This window comes from Silurus aristotelis (assembly GCF_946808225.1).
Source record: "Silurus aristotelis genome assembly, chromosome: 14".
NCBI classification, from domain to species: Eukaryota; Metazoa; Chordata; class Actinopteri; order Siluriformes; family Siluridae; genus Silurus; species Silurus aristotelis.
In genome coordinates, this window is record NC_139587.1 from 26,363,109 (window position 1) to 26,387,949 (window position 24,841).

A 24,841-nucleotide genomic window follows, 5' to 3' on the forward strand; every position below is an offset into this window, starting at 1 on the left:
AAGTACAGATTTAAGTGACCCAGTATGATTGTGGTTGTCATTAAAGTGTTCACTTAAGATTTTTTTTTATACATTAACAGCTCTGTCCTTTGGTACCATTTATAAGCTCACATCTACAAAAAATAAAGAAATGAAAAGATACAGCTGAAAACAGAATACGTTCGATTCACAGTCGACTTTATTCAAGACGATTCAGAGGTCTAGAACCGAGTGTAATTTCTGTGCTGTTACCTGCCACCTAGAAGGAGGATCGCATTCGGACTGAATCTTACATACAGCGTACGGTATGAAGGCAAACCGGGGAGAGACACAGGATGTCGGAATGCAGTTGTAGCAATCAAATCTGACCACTCGCTGATTCACCTGCATTCAGAGCAACAGTATTTTCGAAATGTTTTAGGATCAATCTTGCAGTGTGAGCGCACCTACACCAAGGCAACAAAGCTAAACCAAAGAAAACGTGCCCTCAACCCACGAGTTCAGCCAAAAAGTCAATTGAGCAGCAACATGACAAACTTAGTCTTAAGCCAGGTCCCAATTGTGCGATTTTGGTCATGATTCGACCATCTGAGACAAATTGTGGAAATCCTAAAAGATAAATTACAAAGCTGAAATCTGTAGTTTTTGATCGCTGGTTGTTCACACGTTCGCCGACTGCGGCTTAATGGCCAATAATTTTTTTCCTCTGATGAAATTCTGGCAGCAGCAGCAGATTTCAGACTCTTTCCTACAGTGTGACTTCTCCTACGATGACCGTCAAACCAGCTACTAATAGGAGCGCCGAACCTGATGACGCGATTAGCGCTAGCGACAACTTCAAAACACCTCGAAACGAGTCAGGTGGACAGTAAAGAAAGAAGAGAAACTTATTGAGTTATGGAGGGAAAAGGAGTGTTTGTATGACGTTTTTTATTTATTATCAAGGCATGTCATAAACATTAACGCTAAAGATCGTTTTTTTGCTTGCTGCTTACTACCATTACAGAGAGAACACGGGTCTGAATGTGTTACGAATTGATGACATAAAACATAACGAGTCTTTTTCTTGTGTCCGTCAGGTTTTGACTGTAGTACAGTCTGACATTATAATAACTGAGATCCTACAGTGTGACATGGGGGACCATGTTCATACAGTCTGACAAGCAACAATCGCAAAGGACTGTGCACTTAGGATTACCTTCTTAATCAATGATGCTGGACATCTGCAGTAGATCCCATAACATACCCCTATAACCTCTACTGTATGGTTTTGATGAAGTAAAAATTTATCACTCAAGTCACTAACTGTTGCTAACAAATGGCTCACATCGAAGTGTCTACGTTCTTTCACATTTATATCTTGCACACACAGGAAATGTTGAAAATGGCTACACTGGACAAACTTTAAGTTTCCAAGATGATGATTCAATGAGTGTGAGAGGAAACTCTTGTGGAAGGAATGTGTGACCGATCAAAACAGGCACAATGACCACAGTACTACATCGTCCACCATCGTGTTAATTTTGAGTTGAATGGGTCAGTAAAATAAATGTTATTAGTATCGAATGTCTTTATTTTCTATATTAATACAATTAAAATGGCATTTTTAAACGATTCACTCTAAGGAGTAGTCGAGAAAAACTCTGTCTTCCACACACAAACACAACATCAGTGTGAAAAAGATCGAATTTATCCAGATTTGTTTGGATATCATCTGAATGTGATTTTCTGTTGTGAAATTGTTGAATAGTCTGTAATCACACAGACATAAGCCTTATTGGTTTAGTTTTGTAATCGAATAATCCAGATTTTATCCAGATTTGTTTGGATATCATCTGAATGTGATTTTCTGTTGTGAAATTGTTGAATAGTCTGTAATCACACAGACATAAGCCTTATTGGTTTAGTTTTGTAATCGAATAACGTCAAATTATCATTAAATTTAAATCTTTAAATACAATTAGTCCACTTTCTGGAGATAACAGGACTTTGTATCTAGTTGAGCTAACTGCAAAAGTGTAGGTTTCCAAACTTACTACAGTTTCTGTTAAAAGTTTGGAAACATCTACTCTTTTATAGTTTTTGAGAGACGCATGCGGGTTCCTTTAGTTTCTATGCAACAAAATAGATAATACAATGGTATGCAGATTTTCTTTGACAAAATGAATACATAAATGTTCAGATGTTGCACTTTACTTTGGGAACACTTCGCGTTGTTCATGCTCTGGATCACGTGTAAAATCTGGACAATATGCAGTCGTGACGTCATTGGCAGGTGACGTCGCGCAAACCAGGAAGCTTGGGATTTAGCTATTCCTGGTTAGGGGCTAGGAAAGAAGGAGGGCAGAATGCCTGCAAAATGACAGGTCGCGAGGGAGCCACAGACACCTTAGGCACATACCCCGGGTTTAAGGTAAAAAAAAAAGCACCAGCCATGCCAGGGGCAAACTCCAGGAGAGACAGGGCCACGGAAAGAGTCTGTAGGTCCCCGACCCTCTTAAGGGAGAAGATTGCCAGGAGCAAGGCGGTCTTAACCGACAAATACCTAAGGGCCACATCAAAAGGGGGGCTCAGATAGAGCCACCAGCACAACGGCCAAGTTCCACACAGGCTTTGGGTAGTTTCCCCTTGTAGGAAACTTGTCACGGGGGGTGTTTCCCCAGCGACTGCCCCACTGGTGGGGTACAATAAGCCATTATAGCGGAGACATAAACCTTCAAGGTTGATGGAGCCAAGCCTGCGGCAAACTGTTCCTGTAGGAACTCCAGAACTGAACCAACTGGGCAGTTATCTAGGTCCAACTGGTGGTGCTCACACCATGTTGTGAACAGATGCCATTTAGTGGCATACAACCTCCTCATGGAGGGAGCTCTGGAATGGAGAATGGTCTCTACTAACTTAGTTGAGAGACCAGCTTGGTGAAGGTTTGCTTTCGCCCCCGAAGCAGCCTGCTTGTGTCCCGACATGGCAGGACACAACCCGTTGAACCAGGGCGGAGGGGACCCGAACTGAATCGAGTAGCCCTTCTCTATTGTGTGCAGGACCCGCCAGTATACATCTAGCAGCGCGTCGTTTCCTTGGTGGCTATAAGGGTTAGGCCGGCAGCACGACGTAACTCCTTGATGTCGTCAGCCCCAGAGTTAAATTCCTCGTCCAACTCTCGCAGCAGATTGGCCTGGTATGCCTGCAACACACCCATAGTGTGGAGGCAGCCCACGGCTTGACCTGATGCTGCATAAGCCCTGCCTACTAAGGCCGAAGTGGCTCTCAACGGCTTAGTAGGCAACACCGGGGCCTTCATCGATGCAACACCTGGGGAGAGATAGCCAACTCTTTAACCCTGGGCATCTCCCAATAGCCGCACTCCTCAAACCCTACTATATTCGCATATAGCAAATGCAGGGGAAGGGTACGGGGCACATATGGGGTCTTCCAAGAGCTAGACACCTTGGTGTGTAGGTCAGGAAAAAACGGTAGACCCCGGAGAAGAGGCTGTGCCACAGGACGCAGAAAACGCTCATCCAGCTTGCTGGGAATGCGTTGCTTCCGCTTCTCGTCGGGCCAAGCTTTTCTGTTAGAGCCAAAAATGGCAAATACACAATCGACAGCACTTTCTTCCACTCATTCAATGTGTCTCATAAACCATAAAAAAACAAGATGTTTCCAAGTTTTTTACAGGCACTGTGTAGCAAATGATTTGATGTACAAGTTGTTCTTTGTGTCTTACAACCTAATAGAAGACCATAGACATCTCAAGTCTGCGTTTCCGGTTGCAGGAACTCTAAACAACTGACCTTTTGGATGCTTAGTGTATACAGTAGCATTGAGAATGTCTGCGGATATGAATATATTAAATTCTTTATTTAATTTTTTTTTGACACAGAAACAGTCGCATTAATAACAAATGACTTCTTGGCTCTCTTGGAATGTCTATCGATCGAAAACCAAACCATGTCAGCATTAGATAATTGAAGTTCAAACCTTAGTATGGACCAAGAAAAAACATCTGGATTTCCGGTTCAGCAACACTTCCCGTGACACACTGCCTCTCCTTGATAAGGAATCTGGCTAATTGGCTAAAGCATGCCCCGATTCATGTTTCGCATTTCTTAGTACTGCTCTATCAGTGGAAGGAATGAGATCAGCTGGATGCCATCTTAAGTTGGCGTTGATGCTGGAGGATGTCTGGAGATTGTTTGAGTGTGAGCGTGTGAGGTCCTATTTATTTTGAGGTAAAGCGTGGAGTGGGAAAATGCTTTAAACGGAGAGTTGGTTCTGCTGAATGAAAACACCCGAGATGTTTGGGTTTTGTGGCTTTTTATAACCTGTTCCTTATCTGTCCACTCCGGAATCTGATCTCTTGGTGATTGCAAGGCCACATCACAGGACGGCGTTTCACCTTCCCTGTGCTCCCCTTTAATCACGTTAGCTCGTTCATAAGCAAATTGCTATTACTTACAGAAGTGATAGCGGCGGCTTTCCCTCAGCCCTGATCGAATACACGTGTTTCCTAAAATACAGAGGAGACCGTTGTGTCACAGATGCGCTAGAGGGAAAATTACAGAATGAAAGAGAGAGTTAGAGGGGGAAAAACAGGACATCGACATGCTGTGTCATGCAGCAGCTATAAAACGGGATGCAGGTCCTTTTTTTTTAATCGGTCTAAGAAGAAGGGCTATTTTTAGTTGCTGCATTAAGCAGGGGAAGTGTAAACAGTGGCCCATACCCGGAGGCAGACGTGTGGATGACAAACAGCCAGTGGATTCTCTGACAGATTCAGCCACAGCGAGGACTCTGGGGGTCAACCTGAAAGAATGTGGCCATAGGCATTGAACTAAACCACCCGCATTGTTTTGGAGCTTCATTTTTTTTCCCCTCCATCCCCCTCTCTTTATCTCTCTCTCTCTCTCTCTCTCTCTCCCTGTCTCTCTCTTTCTATCCCTCGGTTTTCCTCTGAAGGTAATCTCTGTCACCCTGTGATTCTCAGCTATGTGCTTCAAGTCTTTCAGTCTGGGGAGGGAATGCTAAGATCCCATTCATTGAGGAAAAGAGCTTTTGCGGGGATTTTCAGATACCCCCCTACAAACACCTACCCACCCACACACACACCCACACACACACACACACACAAACACACACACACACACACACATATACATATACACACATACACACCAGGTTCACCGAAGCTTGACTTCCACTCTCTTGAGCTTCCCAGCATGTCAAGGGTCAGAACCCAGACCTCCTCAATGATGGATCAAACCCCCCAAATTCAACCTCACTCCCCTCCCCTGCGGCCGCTTTCCACCCTTTTTACCTCTTGTTCTCTCGTTCTTTACAACTTTGGAACTTTTCAAGTCTCTCTCTCTCACACACACACACACACACACACACACACACACACACACACACACAAACACACACACACACACACACACACACACACACACACACACACACACACACACACATATACACACACATATACACAAACACACAGAATGAATGGACCTCCAAAAATTGCCCAATGAACTCTAGACCAATGGACCAGATCAGAACAACAAAATAGACCTACAGATTTTTTTTCCCCTTTCATAATCACATTTCATGTGTAAATATGAGAGAACTATGGGATCATATTGGGGGAAAAAAAACAAATGTGAAGATGCATTTATACCATGTTATATCCAGATACTGAACAACTAAAATGTAATCATGAGCTCACGTAATCATTATTATATTAATTATAACCACAAGCACTTTATGAAACTAACTGTAGGAAAATCATGAGGTAAAAAAGTGAAAAAAAGTAGTAAAATAAATGATTGATAAGAATTCCATGTGAGAAATTGGGTCACGTGTGGTAGATGTGGAAAAAATCGAGGAATCAATCATGTGATAAATCGAAGATGGATTTAAACTGTGATTAATATAAAAGGATCACAGGTTGCATTTCATCACTGCAACAATGATGGAATTGTAATGAATGGACATTTGGTGCCACCCAGATGAGAATGGATGCCCTTTTTGAGTCTGGTTCCTCTCAAGGTTTCTACCTCACACCATCTCAAGGAGTTTTTCTTTGCCACAGACGCCACTGGTTTGCTCATTAGGGGTAAACTTACAATTAAATGAAACAAACTTATATACGTTTTATCACTGCTTTATCTGTGTTTGAGACAGTGTCCATTGTTAAACGTGCTATACAAATAAAAATTTATTGAATTCAATTGTATTGAAAAAATGACCAGGAAAATATGGAGCGTGTAATGTTTCATTTCTCGAGGGGCAAATGTCGAAGTCGAAATGCTAAACACTTATTCCATGAAAGTCCCAAAAGTGATCAATGAACATGTTCATGTCTGCCAATTTAAAGGTTGGGAAATGTATAACTCCAGTCATAACGTAAAACATTTAATAAACGTGAAAATAATACAAACCTTTTTTGTTCACTCATTTAGTAATATTTGACGTTCCCCAAATCTAGCATAAACATCCGAACATCAGAACTAAGGAAAATCTCTGTAATATCTGTAGGGTATTTAAGTCCAACCCAGTGGCAATGGATGGCAGAGGGGAAAACGCATCAGGGGCATGCAGTCCATCTGACCTGCCAAACCCTAATTATCCCCAATTACACCGTTAACACAAGCAGGCTGCTGTTGAAAAGGTCTCTGGGTGTTATGGCAAGCATTTCCTGCTCGTTGAACGGCCACCATCGCAGGAACTGCCTCTCAGTGCTTAAAGCTTCTGCTTTTTTCAGAACTGTCTCTCTGCTTTTATCTTTCAGAATCCAAACAGTAGATTGTCCCCATTCCTGTACACAGTATACAGTACCCACCATTCATCCAAGCCTCCGTCAACGAGCCGTATGATGGATGTATAGGGAATTCTAAGCACCATTTGTCCCGGATATGAAATCTTTTTTTAAATATAAAATACAAAACTAAACACTTATTACTTCCACAGCTCTCAAAAAAAACCATAGACACATCATTTCTTACACTGCATCTAGCTTTGACCCTGTGAAATTCATGACTACGATGCATTAAACCAAATGTTTGTTTTAATGGAAGCTGCCTCCTTTTCCATTCCTTCCATTGTCCTCCTGGAAAGCCGCTGAACTACGAATCTACTAATCTTTAACTGCTAGGAGGGAAGGAGTACTTCTTCCCAGCGCCTGTGCTTCCGCACTTCTCCCTACACGTGACGGGTCCCACTCTTGCTGAAGCAAGAGGCATGGAAGGCTGTGAGAACCTAAAGACATAGTGTACCAACAGGTTTGCTTTCCACACCCTGTAAGAAAATAAATACTCTCTAATGACTGCTTATTAAAACATGAAATATGACCAAGAAGGAACGTGCACATTCCATAGAAAATCCATAACAAGCATGTACATGTTCTCCTATCAGAAGCGACATTAGAAAAACCAGGGGAGAGATGAAGTACATGTTTACAGTATTTACTGTGACTACATTCATAGGGCGAGCAAACCTCTGTTATCTGGTAAATGCCACACTGAGGGTTAATCAGTAAGAAAAAAAGAAGCGTTTTCATTTATCCATCATTCATTTATTCGTACACTATATGGACAAATGTATTGAAACACCTGACTGTTCCAACTGTATGTGGTTCTTCACCACAAAGTTGGAGGCACACAATTGTATTGGATGTATTTGGATGCAGGAGCATGAAATTTTCCCTTCACTTCCAGCTCCATGAATGATATGCTTCACATGGATTGGAATGGAAGATCTCCTGCTATAGAACTCCAACCCTATTAAACACATTTGGGATGAATGTGAACGCTGACTGAACCCCAGACCTTCTCACCTCACCTACATCAGTTACCCTATCACTAATACCCTTGTGGCAGAATTCAATCTCACACAAATCTCCACGAAATCTACTGGAACAGCTTCCTAGAAGAGTGTTTAATATAAGAGCAAATTGGGACTAAATGTGGAATGGGATGTTCAAAAAGAATCACATACCAATCTTATCAGATTGGCTGTCAGCTGTCCACAACTTTTGTCTATAGAGTTTAAGTATAAACTATAAACTATTAATAAACACAACAAGATCATGATGTTTACCCACTGCATTGCCGTATCAAACAACTATTCCAGTTCTGGAAGATTCCCAGTTTACTATATCCCCATTTTGAATCACACTTTAACATACCTAATGCCTAATGTACACTCAGAGTTCAACCTCTGGCTCAGGTGACAAATCAAACATGTATACATCTATTGGAAACTCTGTCGTCTAGACAGATCTGCTTCACATTTACCCGTCATTATTAAACTCCTGCAGCCCATAATCCACCCCCTACAATAATCCACTCAGTTGCTCATTGAGTCAGACTCTGCACCGTTCCATACAGGGCCTGGCAGCGCTCCGGATTGTGTTTCAGCTAGCATTAACCGTGCCAATATGACTGGGGTGGAAATTTCAAAAGCAACAAAAGTGCTGCAAGGACTCGAAAAAGAAAGGGTAGCTTCAAAAGCTGAGTAGAATCATTTTGGTTATTCGCAGAAAAAAAAGAGATAATTCATGCTCCCGAGCCAAGTTATGAGGAAACTATTCTCTTGCCTCAAACAGTTAGGTCGGTGGGTGTGGGGTGTGGGATGTGGGGTGTGTGGTGGGGTGGGGGTTCTGGGCAAGTCCTCCCTCAGCTGTTCTTCTTATGTTTATCACTGAGGCATTTCCCAGGAAAAAAGGAAAAACTCACAGAAGCAACAATGACCAGTTGTGTCATCCTTCCACCCTCATCTCAATTAAAAGCACAATAAAAAATCTGACATTTTCTGCTTGGTTGCCTAGCAGACATGTGGGTTTAACAACCTGAGGAAAAAAAAAATCCTTATCATTGTGTATTTTCTTCACTTAGTATGTGTTTAATAAACCTAACCTGCCTTACGTTGGGTACAAATCCTGCCATCTGCTGCACTACACACATCGGTCGAGGTGCAGTTTTCAAGACAGAACAGTGCTCTCATTGCACAAACACTGGTGAATATCTTTATAAGTTTTCATCAAGGTCGGTCATTGGTGTTTATACACGAGTTAATTTCCAGTGGTGGACAGTAATGAAGTAAATGTAATTTGTTACTGTACTTAAGTAGATTATTTTTCCCCACATATCTGTACTTTACAGAAGTATTTCCATTTGGAGAAACTTTGAGTCAAAGTCAAAAATCTTGTGAAATCGGAACGAGTTGACTTTGACTCAAAGCTTCTCCAAATGGAAATACTTCTGTAAAGTACAGATAGATAAATAAAACCTTAACTGCTCAAGCACGCAGCGAGCCACCAATCAGTGTAGCGCACATGCCCCGTTGATTGCCGCTTGGTGGAATCTACTTACAGTAGCACGAACATACAGTTCAGCATGCAGAACATTTTGAGAGGAATAATACAAATAAACCTTAAACCGAATCTGCCTGCTCTCAAATCCTGTTATTTCATTTGGTTCATTTCATTTGTTTTATTTCGTTTAAACTAGAAACTCTTTAGTTTCAAGGATTTGGGCTCATGAATATTGTAATAGATATAAATCAGAGTTTGACTCATTAATATAATTCTATTAATAGATTAGTGTGCTGAGAGTCACATTCGAGTCTTTTTACATAAACTGAGTTGATCAAGCAAAATCTTGTGACACAAATGATAATAGGAACAATATAGTCATAATAAGTTATAGTACTGTGAATACTTAGGTACTTTTGTAAGCGAATACTTTTGCACTTTTACTCAAGTGAAAGTTGAAAGGGACACTTTTACATTTACTGAAGTCACATTTTATCAAGTGAATCTCTACTTTTACTGAACTACATGGTTTGTGTACTTTCCCATAGTCTCTATTATTAGACTAGCTTACTAATAGACTAACTAGTGGATCATTGTTATCATATTCCTTATTATCATCAACTTCATTAACTTAAATTGAGTTTCATGCAGTTACCAAGCAACTAAAACATCGTCCACTTGTCTAGCAGACTAGCTAATTAATGTAGCATTTATCTGCCTTCCTGCAGAGGGCCACAAGTCAGGTACGCATATGCATAACTCACAGCATAAATCAGATCAAAAGAAAACCTTTTACTTTACAGGAGTTTGCCCTCAAGCTGTTCCAAACATTCTCCTGATCTACACGCTGCTCCCCAAACCTTATTGACTTTAGAGAAGTCCTATATCGGGCATGTAAGAAACTAAAGGGTATAAAAGGTAAAACAACGTTGGTTTCTGCCATCTATCAGTTTTATGAACAACCTGAGAAGGAAATTAACTTTTTTTTTTTTTTTCAACCAGAAAATAATGAGCTTGTGAAAATGATTGTATATAGATGACCCATTAGTCTCGTATGGATCCAATTGGTCTGAACAGAGCTAGCTTCAAACAACCGGGAATAAATCAAGCTAACGTTATGAGGGGACCGAGGTAAGAAGGATCGAGGGAGGGAGGGAAGGGTGAGAAGAAAGGAGGGAGGTTGGGATACAGGCTAATGACATCCGCTTTCGCTATGGCACAAAAGTGCTGGGAATACTTTCCTGAGCCGACCACAGGGGTTACAGAGTGGAGAGCGGCACGGCCGCCTGCAGACAATTATCAGTGACAGGGCTCGGGCTGCGTTCAGCACATGGGATTTGAGGTGTGTGCACGTTTTTTATGTGTGTTGCCGAGGAAGGTGGGGCGCTAGATGGCTCTCAGACAAAACAGCAGATAGTTTCCTGGGGAGTTAGCAAATCCTGCCAGGTGCTTTATACAAAGGGGCATAGATACAGCACACACAATGAAGTCACAAGGGGTTCGTATTGCCGTTCGTTTGAAGCTAGTGCCAAAACTTCGCACCATGACCTTGCTCTCTTCCAATTTTTTTCTTTTTTTTGGATGTTACTAAGTAACAAGGTAACCTCTTGCCTATATCAACAACAGCATCCTGCGGAATTCTTCCCATGCGCATCACAAACATATTATATATACGTATAGCATACACAATTTCCGATCATAGACGCGCCATTGAATTTATTGCATTTAGGTATGTTGCATTTGGGTCACGTATCAGCAGGTATCAAGAGATGATCCATTATTGTTATTGCTTTAACAAGTTTTAGTGAGAGCTGATTCCGGGAAAAGATGAGAAAGTATGTGGAATGCGTATCTTCGAAAAGATGTCAGTTTGTCCCAAGGCACTCATCAGGGTTTCTTAAATTGTTTGGGAACAGGTCAATCTATAAACGATGAATGGCTCGAGATAAGACTGGAATGTGTTTTCAGGTGTCAGACACGGCGGAGAAGCAGGTGTGCTCAATCCTCAGCATTTAAAGGGAAAACCTCAAAGGTATTTTTCCCGCTGTGGAAAAAAATAGGTTGGTTCATCTCATTTAGGCGATTATCAGAACTTTACTATTGTTGGTGAACAGTCATGCTTACATTCAGGGATGAGCAGGGTAATAAAATAGAGACGATGTATAAAAAATACTCTCATAGACAACAATGTACGCCAGCGGTCCCCAACCTTTTATGCACCATGGACCGGTTTAATGTCAGACAATATTTTCACGGACCGGCCTTTAAGGTGTGGCGGATAAATACAACACAATAAAATGATACGACCATAAAAACTGGTATTTTCTAAATATAATAATAATCGTGAATTCATTGTGTTGTTTTTTGTTCATTTTGCTCGCTTGGGGGTTTGAATTTAGCGGTAATGTATTATGTGTTAGCGGCCGGAGCCCCTTTAAGAAGGTAGCGGATGAAGGTAAGACATGTGACCGAGGCATCATGACATGCATCAAGAGTGAGTCATAGACAGATGTGGAGGAGAAAATCCGGTAATTTTCCAACATAAAACATCAGAATCAGATAATAAATAAAACGGAAATAGTGTGTTATGTATTCTTTCTGTGCGGCCTGGTACCAATTGACCCGCGGACCGGCACCGGGGGTTGGGGACCACTGAAGTACGCAATACATACAAGTATCAGATACAGTAGCACCAATGTTGAACAGTAGCTAAGTAAATGTAATTCGTTACTGTACTTAAGTAGCTTTTTCACGTATCTGTACTTTACTGAAGTGTTTCCATTTGGAGAGACGTTTACTTTAACTTCACTACATTTCGAAATCAAATATCGTACTTTTTTACCTACATTTTGTGAAACCAGTCGTTCCTTTTTATTTAAAAGTGGAAAAAACATAACTGGTCAAACACGCAGCAATCCATCAATCAGGGTCGAGCGCGCGCTCTGTTTTGATTGGCGCTCAATGGGATCTACTTAGCATGAACATACAGTTCAGCGTCACGTCAACAGAAACATTTTGAGTGTAATAAATGATGGAAGAAACTTTTCACAACACCCGTGATCTTTTTTGAAGCAGATTAAAAGAAGATTTTGAGGATAATTATACTTGATTTTAATAATATTGTAAATAAATACAAATAATATAGTAAATATATGACAAATATAAATCAGTGTTTGTCATAAATATCATTCTATTAATAGATCAGTGTGCAGAGAGTCACATCAGAGTCTTTTCAGATTACCTGAGTTGATTAAGTAAAGAGTCTTGTAATAAAAATGATAATAAAAACATTATAGACATACTTTTACTCAATTAAAGTTTAAAGGGACACTTTTACTGTTACTGGAGTCGTATTTTACCGAGTAAATCTCTACTTTTACTCAAGTGCAGGGTTTGTGTACTTTGTCCACCACTTAGTAGCACACAGGTAACACTGGTTTATACCTGCAGCTAGGTGAAAGAAACAATTCTTTCTTCCTTCCTTCCTTCCTTCCTTCCTTCCTTCCTTCCTTCCTTCCTTCCTTCCTTCCTTCCTTTCTTCCTTTTTTTCTTCCTTCCTTCCTTCCTTTCTTTCTTTCTTTCTTTCTTTCTTTCTTTCTTTCTTTCTTTCTTTCTTTTTCTTTCTTCCTTCCTTCCTTCCTTCCTTCCTTCCTTCCTTCCTTCCTTCCTTTCTTTCTTTCTTTTTTTTTTCTTTCTTACTTTCTTTCTTCCTTCCTTCCTCTCTTTCTTTCTTTCTTTCTTTCTTTCTTTCTTTTTTCCTTCCTTTCTTTCTTTCTTTCTTTCTTTCTTTCTTTCTTTCTTTCTTTCTTTCTTTCTTTCTTTCTTTCTTTCTGTCTTTCTGTCTTTCTTCCCTTCCCTTCTTTCGAAACATAATTTTAGCAGGCATATTAATGATATTTTAAACCAATTTTTTATTGGTTGTTTAGTGTTTTATTAGTTTGATGTGTTTTAACTGTTCATAAGGGGTCCTCAAGTGTTGTGCCTATGATAAATAAAATGATGATAGATAGATAGATAGATAGATAGATAGATAGATAGATAGATAGATAGATAGATAGATAGATAGATAGATAGATAGATAGATAGATAGATAGATAGATAGATAGATAGATAGACAGACAGACAGACAGCAACAAAATGCAGTTTATGCAGAAGTTACATGCAGTGTTTATACAGTGATTTAACAGTGTAGTGTGGAGTTCAATAGGGTGATGGTGGATGGAAAAAAGCTGTCCCTGGACCTGCTGGTTCTGGTGCGTATAAATATCATTATTAATAATAATGTGAAGTACTGATGTAGGTGAGGTGAGGAGGCCTGGTGTGCACTCAGAGTTCACAATCATCCCAAAGGTGTTCGAAAGGGTTTAACAGCTCGATTACACTTCAACCCATGTAAAGCACATCTTCATATAGCTGAATTTGTGCAGATGTGCAATGTCATGCTAGAACAGGTTTGGATCTCCTAGTTCAAGTGAAGGTAAAAACATCCTATAGAACTTTGTGGTAACAGTTTGGAGAAGAACCTCATATGTCTGGAAAAGTCCCAATCTATTTGTTCATTTGGTGTATATAGAAAATGTATTAAAACAATAAAAATATGACATCTGGACATATATTTGGGTCATATTTGTGATATGTGCTGTGTGTATAAAATAGAAACAATCTGCAATGAAGAAGAATTTTTCACTCTCACGGTACAGCAAAACGAAACTTTTCAGCAACATAAAGGACTGTTTTAAACCATAGTCATTGTGAGCTCTGGTATTAAACCACAGTCAGTGTATGTTTGTCTTCATAAACACCAACTGCACCCATGCTAGAACCTCAACACATATCAGGACCGTTTTGCCTGGACTCGCGGGTATAAAGAACGTTAAAGCGTAGCATGATCTACTGCATTTCCGAAAATATGGGACAAAAGTTGTAGCAGCCGCTGACGAGCATGAAGCAGAGGCATTAAGCCCCGTGAGTGCAGCGTTTTAGGGCCATCTGTGACTCCATATATCTTGTGCTTATGCAAAGACAGAGGCCCTTTGCCCTGGGACAGGAAGCTCAGGCTGCACTCGGCCCATGGCGAACACGTCTCACAACAGCCTGAGTTATGTAGCGTCCCCCGTCATCTGCCGAGCCTCAACAGCTGGACTGACAATTGTTGAACAGCGGAGACAGCGGTGGGGAGCTCTTTGGAAGCAGGGACATCACATCGCCATGAGGTAACGTAGTACGCTAGGCCAAAGGCATTAGCATTGCAACTGCTTGGTTTGCATGAAAGCAAGTACGATCATAAATGCTAATGAATCATACTTCCTGTTTATTATTTTTTTTATCTTACAATCATCTGCTATTTTATAAACGTGACATCACTTTGCAACATATTTCTAACAGACCTTCTCCTTTCTACATGATTCACAGTTCTCGCTAAAGCTTCATATCAGGTTGTCTAAAACCTGAAAACATATCGCTGTTTCTCTGTGGGGTTTTTGCGTTTCTCGAAAGCAGTAAGGAACTACAAGCCAAGGGAAGCGGAGAAGGAAAAAGAAAGGGGGAATGCAGAGAGGAGGGCGCTCGATACAAAGCGAAGCCTGGGTTAAGTCATGAGCGGCAGACGACATAGGTTGGATTTTTAACAGATGAGATCACATCCTTTTGCCTGAGAGTCTGAGAGGATCATCCTTGGTCGGACAGCTGAGCACACTCAGCACCACGCAGGGCAGGAGTCGCTTAGCACACACATTCAAACACCATTCTTCATGTGCATATGCTATATAAAAATGTGCAATCACACATCCTGATGTGTTTTTCTAATGCAGCCTGTGAGAGCAATGTTTGGGGTTGCTAAGAGTGTTCCAGGTGAACACTACAACCCCATTAATTAAGAAACTACAGTTTTATTTTACTCTCACAAGAACGGTCTAGTACATAGTTTATTCCAATATCGTTATAAAGCCATGCATGCTTGCAAACACACACACAAAACAGTATAGACACACTTTTCAAAATGATTAGATGCAAATATTTTGGTACAACACTAAATTTAGAAGAGGATGTGTAGGCACAAGGGGACATGCAATGTAAGACTATTTTTGTTTAAGAGTTTGTGTGTGTATGGGTATGCAATGAGTTAGAGCGCATATCACGAGTGTATGTCTCATTGTGTATGTATACATATATGTACATACGCTAAACAGGCATAACATTATGACATTATAACATTATAAGCAGTGAAGTGAAGAACACTGATGATCTCTTCATCATGGCACCTGTTAGTGGGTGGATTTATTTGTAAGTCAGCAAATGAAAATTTTGTCCTCAAGGTTGATGTTAGAAGCAGAAAAAATGGGCGAGCGTAAGGATTTGACGGGGCCAAATTGTGACGTCTAGACGACTGGGTCAGAGCATCTCCAAAACAACAGCTCTTGTGGGATGTTCCTGTTCTACAGTGGTCAGTATCTATCAAAAGTGTCCAAGGAAGGAACAGTGGTGGGCCGATGACAGGGTCATGGCCGGACGAGGATCATTGATGCATGTGGGCAGCGAAGGCTGGACCGTGTGGTCCGATCCAACAGACGAGCTCCTGTAGCTCTAATTGCGGAAGAACTTAATGCTGTTAATGCTCGATGATGTCAGGACTGTTTTGGCAGCAAAAGGGGGAACCAACACAATATTAGGCAGGTGGTCATAATGTTATTCCTGGTCGGTGTATACATGTGTGTGTGTATAACTTATGAATTTGTATTGCCCAGTAACAAAAGAGAAATTGGAGGAAAATGTTAACCTAAAACATGATACAATCCTGATACCTAAATGATACAATTCTTCTTCTTTCGGCTTCTCCCAATAGGGGTTGCCACAGCGGATCATTTGTCTCCATACCCCCTTGTCCTCTACATCTGCCTCTTTTAAACCAACTACCTGCATGTCTTCCCTCACCACATCCATAAACCTCATCCTTGGTCTTGCTCTTTTCCTCCTTTCTGGCAGCTCCATCCTTAGCATTCTCCTACCGATATACCCCATGTCCAAACCATCTCAATCTTGCCTTTCTCACTTTGTCCCTAAAACGTCCGACATGCACCGTCCATCTAATAAACTCATTTCTAATTCTGTCCAATGCTCCCAATAAAAATCTCAACATCTTCAGCTCTGCTACCTCCTGCTCCACCTCCTGTCTTTTACTCAATGCCACTGTCTCTGAACCATACAACATCTCAGGTCTCACCACAGTCCTATAAACTTTCCCTTTCACTCTCGCAGATACTCTTCTATCACAAATCACTCCTGCTATCACTCTTCTCCACCCACTCCACCCTGCCTGCACTCTTTTCTTCACTTCTCTAACACACTCTCCATTAGTTTGCACTGTTGACCCCAGGTACCTGAACTCCTCCACCTTCACCACCTTTTCTCCCTGCAATCGTACCCCTCCACTGCCATCCCTCTCATTCACAAACATGTACTCTGTCTTACTCCTACTGACTTTCATTCCTCTTCTCTCCAGCGTGGACCTCCACCTCTACAGGCTCTTCTCCACCTGCTCCCTACTCTCACCACAAATCACAATATCATAGTCCATGGAGACTCCTGTCTGACCTCGTACCTGAATGATACAATTACAAATCCAAATTCACGTTAAACCAGGCCAAGCCTTCCCTAGTCGAGTATGTTAATAGTGGATTATTAATAGTGGATACAATAATTTGTAATCCTACTTACATTAAAGTCTTCACCATTTGCCGTCTAGAAATACAACAGTCTGAAAAAAAATAAACGTACCAAACTGCCTGAGAAGCAAAATGTATTTTTGGTCATCACTGGGATGGTAACATCAAGAGCACATCAGCTGTACCATGGTAGGTCAGTGCTTAAGGCTCTGGGTTACTGATCGAAAGGTCTGGGTTTCAAGACAGGTATCACCAAGCTGCCACCTCAGTGCTCCAGATCCGCTGGGATATGCAAAGAAAGAATTTCACTGTGCTGTTGTGTACATGTGAGGAGTGTAGAGCACCTTTCTATTTTTTCTTTTCTCTATGTACTGTAGCTTTTATTTGGTACAGGACATGTAGTAAGAGCAAAGCCTTTGTGCTATTAAGTTCTGTGTTTGTACCTTACATTTTTTTGTAAACAACAAGGAAAAGTGTTGCCTCCGACTGGGACCTTTATTTCATTGATACTAAAGCTGGTCTTCTGGCTCGACTGGTCTTTTGAGTGGATTTATGATTGGAGTGTACTGAGTTTAAATCCCAGCACCACCAAGCTGCCACTGCTGGGAACTTGGGCAAAGCACTTAACTTCTCAAGTTGCATAAATGAGTATGTCACCCTGAATAAGGGCACCTACCAAATGCTATATACGTAAACATAAAATGGTTCAGTGCTCAAGCAATTTCAGTTTGTTGCTCTCTGATTGTTTGTGTTGATTTAGGGCTACGTCTACACTAATGCGGACAAATGTGAAAACGGCATATATGTCCATGTCCACACTTTCATTTTCAATCATTTGAATTAAATGCTGTTCATTTTTACTAAAACATCTGAAAAATGCTTACGTCCCTGAACATTTTTGCCTGGCGTTTATTTACTTTCCAGCTTTTGAAATGTCACATCGAAGACGAAAAATGTGTCATAGTTTTTTCGAAAGCCTCCATTTTCAAGATTTTGCGTGTCATCCTTGCGCAGGGGCCATGCTAATCTTCTCTGTATCGTTCCAATTTTAGTATATGTGCTGCCGTAGCAAGCACACAGTCCACACTGTGATGCAAAATGACATTTTTTGTCCAAATGTATCCACTTTGGAGAGCGTTTTCAAAAAGCTACGTTTTCGTTGACTGAAAACGCCATTTCAAAAGAAGATCTGTTAGTGTGGATATGACATAAGAGATAAGTCTGTATAACCCATCAATGATTTTCACTATTCAAACCTGCACAGGTACAAAATGATTTCATACAATTGAAAAACAATAAAAAATTTTAATAAAATAAAATGTAGTAATTTCTGTGTGAATGAATGGTGCTCTAGAGCTGATTGGGATAAAGCAAAAGGTGTATGAATGAATGAATCAAATACATTAGATCGAGTTATATAAGTTATTGTTTTATTATTCATCTCAAAGTTCTCAACAGTATAAAGCATGAGTGTGTAGTTGCTGAGGATCATGAGTTATGGAGAAAACGGTAATCTTCTCCTTTTACAGATTCACTGAAATCGAAGGCGAGGAACCGAAAGGTGAGAGGCAGAAAAAGATGGTTGCACAATAGGATAAAGTCAAAGCGAGTAAAAAGGGAAAAAAAAGCAGAAACTGCATGGTGTTCTCACATGTCTTCGGCAAGGTTGCTCTCTTGTTGCCCCACAACATTCCTCTCTCTCTCTCTCTCTCTCTCTCTCTCTCTCTCTCTCTCTCTCTCTCTTTCTCGCTCACCTACTCTGGGGGGCCCTTAGACTCCCTCAGCTGAGCAAGGAGCTTTCAGAGTACCCTGATGGATGCTAATGGGAAACTCTTTCAGATCGTTTTACAAGGCCGAGCTTTGATCCACCACTGGCCTCACTATACAGAGTCTGGGCACCCCCACCCTCACCACCCTCTGACCCCAATCACCAACACCTGGAACAAAAGCAAGCAGGGCTCTGGTGAAGGGAACTGAATAAAATATAGGGGTAGTATACAGGAAAAAGTCAGAAAAAAAGTAAGGGGGGGATTCTAAGAATCTTGGTGCAGGCAAATAAAGTCTCATATAAGCTAAAAGGAAAGTGAGAGGGAAAGAGAGGTCAGTTGCTAGAGGGGGATGTGGCAGATGTGTCTGCACAGTTGAGAATTTAGGAAGGAAGAACTGCGAAGGCCAGCTGAAGGAACTGCTGTCAGTAGCAGGCAGCAGCCACCCTCGTGAATGGTGTTTGAGAGCAGGACAGCTGGAGGCAGCTGATTGGCTGAGAAGTCATGGAACTCAGACTTCCTGTGTCCAGCTGCTGTGTCCATGGCCCTGAATGACAAAAGCTAAAATTGATGGTTATGCTGGTGGTTTAGAGAAGTGTTTGGGGTGTGTTGCTCTTACAGTTGGGTCTCTAAAAAAGTTTAAAAAAAAAGTTTCTCTCACTATCTGTGTCTCATTTTCTTTTTGCCATCTTTTTGCCATCTTTAACCTAGTGTGAGTTGCACGTGGCTTTGAAGTGCTTGTCTGTGCACTTTTGCATATGGATATGGGACCGGTTGAATGTGTCAGATGCCCCTATAGAGAGCTAGCAAGAATTAAACCACAAAACTTACTCAAATGTGGAAAGGTTGGGGAGGGCAAAATGGGAGAAAAAAGTCTCGGCCCTGGAGAAACACTGAAAAGGGGCCTTGTGCTGCATCTCAACAGTTCTGGCCCTAATTCACTTTATTAGCCTCGGTGCGTTATGAGATTCTGCACAGAGGGAAAGGCAGATAGGAAGAAAACATATGTTTTTATAATCAAATGATATTTGAATAGCTCATCTGATCAAAGTTTAGATATTTACTTATTTAAAGTTTCTCTTTTCTTAATCATCCTTTCCTACCTCACTCCCACTTTGTCCTTTCCCTCTTCCCTCCTCTTATAATTCCTTTTTTTCTCCAGGCTGATGATGTCATGCTCAGGGTGCTCACAGGAAGGAAGGATGAGGGGAGATGTTTGGGCAGTTCTTTTGTGACCATGGGTGGAAGGCCCTCCTCAAAACACATCCGCCTCCGTGGCCTTCACGCAGTCAGTGCCAGAAAGCTGCTGCAGTAGATGGGGGGGACAGGAAAAACGAAAGATTCATCATCACTGGAGCTCATCAAAGCTCCAAAAAAACAGTTCAGACCAGTGAGTAGGTTCTGGACGCTTGGCAAAGCACAGTGGAGTTGAAAAAGAAAAGAGACACCATTCAGACAGTGGACAGAGCGAGCCACTGTTTAACAGCTTCAGTCTGCTCCTGTTTTATCAGTCTGAAGTAATTTGACAACCTGCAGACTTAGCAAACCAACAAAGTGAAGGTTTCAAACTTAATCAAGCCGAATGTTACATGTTCGTTGAAGAACTGATTGAGCAGTAACCAAAATGAGAACAGGCGAGTAGTGGAAACTACACACTGAGTCATTAAGACAGCTTGTCTCCTTTGCATTGGGTATTTTGTAACAATAGCAATCCACCTACGCAAAAATGTAAAACACAAGATTAGTGGGTCACTAAAAAACACAGCGCTTGCTCTGCCATTTGAGTCTATCAGAGTCAAACGTAGCAAAGCTAAATGTCAATTGCGCTTATATATATATATAAGAGCTTCCTCTAGGGTATGCCTCGTTCAGAAAGACTCACACAGAGGCCCATCACTTGCTTTGTTGTTTAGTCAGGAAATTTTGTGGTTTTGTTTCACTTTTGAAGAGTGTGAAAAGGCTGGGAAAAGGGCGTTTCCTGTCTGACAAGAAGAACATCCAACAATGATGATGATGATGACTACAACAGAAACATCAGCAGCAAGAGGACTCGGGCTGGCTTGGGGCCCAGAAGCCCAGATGTGTGTCATCAGCTGGCTAAGGATGCAGCTGAAGGTAATCTTCTTGGAGGAGAATGAAGCTGGAAACACCCCACACACTGAAGCTCATGGCCCTCGGACAGATGCTGTCCAAACAATGAAACTTTTACCCTTTCGTTTGCACTTATGAGAGGACACATTGTGCAATAGTTGGACACTTTATGCCAATAGAGAGGTGTGTGGATAGAGGGGAGGGAGACGTATGCTGTGATGACCGTAATCTTTCTTTATGAACAGCATGCCTTGTTCAATACCAAAGCAAACGCTGAGCTGGGTAAATTTTAAGAGCTCTGCTAGAAGTTCCAGGATCAATGTAGAACATTTGAAGGTGGCAATTAGGGGAAAAAAAAAGGTGGACAGGAAGGAAGTAAACGTAATTCGTTACTGTACGTAAGTAGCTTTTTCGTTAATTTGTACTTTACTGAAGTATTTCTATTTGGGAAGACTTTGAAATGTAGTGAAGTTACAGTAAAAGTCAAATATTTGACTTTTCACCCAACTACATTTTGCAAAATCAGTCATTGCTTTTTATTTATAAGAATAAAAACTGGTCAAACACGCAGCGAGTCACCGATCAGGGTCGAGCGCACGCTCTGTTTTACACTTGTTTTGATTGCCACTTGGTGGTATCTACTTATCACCAGCATACAGTTCAGCATCAGTTCAACAGCAAGCAGAACATTTTGAGCGGGATAAATGACGGAAGAAACTCGAAACTCGTGGATTTTTTTAAGTAGTTGAAAAGAAGGTTTTGGGCTCATGCTAATTTGAATAAATATCAATCAGTGTTTGACTCATTAATATCATTCTATTAATAGATTGTCGATTAAGCAAAGAGTCTTGTGACAAAAATAATAGAACCATAATCGCCATAATAAATCATAATACTTTGGATACTTTTGAAGCCAAAAACTTTTGTACTTTTACTCAAGTGAAAGTTTAAAGGGACACTTTTACTTTTACTGGAACAATATCTCCAGTGTGCCGAGTGTATCTCTACTTTAACTCAACTACATGGTTTGTGTACTTCGTCCACCACTGCAGGAGACACATTATCTACAGAAACATTGTTTTATGGTTATGACACTTTAGTGCTAGTCAAAAATCATTTGGTAAGTCTTACTAAGTGGCCAGTGTATTTTTACTTTTATGAAATTGAGTGTTTATTATTAAAAGCTGGAGCTAATAAATACATCAAATTAAAAAAGTAGATTAAAAAGTAATTAAAATTCAAGAGGGTTTGAACATGCACAAGATGACCACAAAGCCACTACCCTTACTCTGCCTACAAATACATTTCTACTCACATACAGACACACACAAGAACGGACGTCCAGATATCTCTCTGTGGTTACTTCTAGGTTTTCTCTCTAATATGTTTAAGCAATTGTTATCATATATAAACACAGACACGTTAAAATTAACTGATGGGTCTGTGTGTTCGCTGATTCTGTTCCCCTCTGTTTTTGGCTCTGCATCTAAAAATATAATATACTGAGGCCTCTACACTATTTACATTGTGAAAAGCCAGGCGAGCAAAAGGGGACTTTGCGAAGAGGTGGAGACATTGCAGAAAAACTGCTGCTTAGAGAAAATGAGGTCCCAAAATAATGTGGTTGGCAGAGATATATAACGCAATGCACACGTACAGAGGGGCATGGCGAGGAAACACATCAAACAGAGGCCGAGCAAGAGGAAGGAGAACTGACAGGGCTTTGATGCCACCATCCCTGTAGACCTGTGCGTTATCTGCAAGATGAGCTTGCGATGACAGTCTCTCATTCCAGCCTAATAGCCAGGAGAAGGCTGATAATGAGCAGGATGGCCTGGATCTCCAAGCAAGTGGCTTTATGAATGATTTGGATCACAGCATGCACACATGGACAGATAAAAGCACAAACCTCTCTTTTGGCTCCGTTCATCCCCTCGTCCGGAGTAACCGAGTTCAGCCATGGTAAGGTATGACGTGCGTTTACTCACATGCACGCTGTATATCTTGTGCAAGTACACAATTCATACTAATAATGCTATTGACTTAATTCTCTATCCCTGTCAACCGCTCTAGGAAACTTGAGATTATGTTATCCGAGGTTTTAGATTAGTGGTATTCTTGACTGTGGGAATGTGGATCATGCCGACTTGCTTTAAGGTCAAACATTAAAAGATAAGACATAAATACTGCAGCAATACTGGACTTTCTGCAGTCTAAACACCAAACAGAGAAAGAGAGAGAGAGCGAAAAGGGGAGAGGGAATAAGACAGAGCAGGACACTGTATATATTAAAACCTACCTCTTATCACAGTCGGCAAACTATCTTAACAGACTTCCCTTAAAGCTGGAAACAATTTGCGAGGTCTTGGGTGAGTAGAGTAATAGTGTAATGCAGGCACGATTAAGGCATTTAGGGCCAAAACAGAGAGACAATTTCACTGGCCAGTCATGTCCTAATCATATTGCTTCATAATCCAGCAAGGGAACTTAAGTTATATACACCTTTTTATCAATATGCCCTGAGTTCAAGACGACTGGATGTGTTTGCATGGTTTAAATCATGGGTGAATTCTGACCAGCATTTTTCCTAACTCCCTCACCCCATCTCCTAGACTTCATAACAAGAAAACGGGAGGAATGGTTTGGGTCTTATCTGCAGGAAATAGCGTTTGAAGAAATTGCACTCCTGGGCCAAAGCATAAAAGCGATGGCGGGGCCGCAGTGCTTTTTAGGCCGGTCCCCCGACGCACAGCTTGCCCTTGATCCTAAGCCGGCCAGTGGGCAGGAACGCAGGAAGGTCAGCCACGGTGGGCCAGAGACTGGGTGGGCTACCCGCCTGCGACTCGCTGAGGGACCTTCACCTTCATCACACTGGTATGTCGGTATGTACAGTACGACGCTGGCTGCTCAGTGCAGTGATGGCAACCCTTCCCAATGGAGTTCATCCCATTTCAGCAAGATATGAAGGGGAGTCAGGGGCAAAAAGGAATGCAGTGAGATCCTCTCGGCATCGTTTCATCTCCTTTCTCATCCGAGCAAAACGATCAGCCAAGTTGAAAGTCTTTGGTTCTTCCTTCTGAAACACCACTAAAGTGATTATATCCTTTTTTTTTATTTACTCTAATTGCACAATTTCTAGGCATAGAATCATGACATAGATGTCTAATTGACAGAGTTAACCATAGTCCAAAATCGCAGCAGTCTACAGGTGAGAGCCACATCGCTTGCTAAAGCCATTTTGGGTTGCCACCTTTCCATGTGCTAATATGTCACTCATCTTAAATAAAAAAATACTGCATACAGTATTCCACAATACTGGATACTGCAGACAGAACAAATTCTGGTTGCAGGAATGTCTGTTTTTAACCACATAATCTTACTTTTTGAGGCAAAGTTCAGATGCAAGCACAAGCAGAGTGGTTGGGCCTTTGCCATCTTATCAGGAGCCCTATTAATATTACATTTGCCCTAGGGATGGACTGCAGCAAGAGCCACCAAAAAGGGAGGTATTGCTTCTTCCCATCGCTGACTCTGGGAAAAGGCAAGTTCCCGTTTGCAAGCATTTTCTCTTTTGGTCAACAGTAATTATTAGTAATATTATTACTTGAACCCACCCACTTGGCTGCTATATATGATTCTGAGTGGGATCTATTGCAATGCAGAATATCACAAGATCCACATTTATGGCTGGATTTGATGCCAAACAACCTCCATTGGCAAGGTTTTACCAAACAGTTTTAAGCATCCCACTTGCATCAATACAGATACTAATGTATAAGCTTTTAGCATGAAAAAAGGGGTTCCTCAAGTGCAAGACTCAAGTGCATAGGGGCATCACTAATGCTGAATTGCAGGGGGTAGATTTAAACTAAATAAAATCCAGCCATGGGATCTTTTCAGATACTACAGTAAGTGGTGGCTAAAACCTGAAGACAGGGGTTTTGCTTCTTACTTTTGCTCTGCTGCAATCCAGGAGTGCACACTAGTACTCAATGATGATAATAAAACACATTCTTGTGTAATGTATACTG

General features: G+C 41.2%; 1 long non-coding RNA gene across 1 annotated transcript in view; it reads right to left on the reverse strand.

Annotated features, from left to right (window-relative positions):
• LOC310737019 overlaps nt 1-24,841 on the reverse strand; it is a 193,139-nt gene that overhangs the window by 10,222 nt on the left and 158,076 nt on the right. The gene's annotated exons all lie outside the window — the stretch shown is intronic.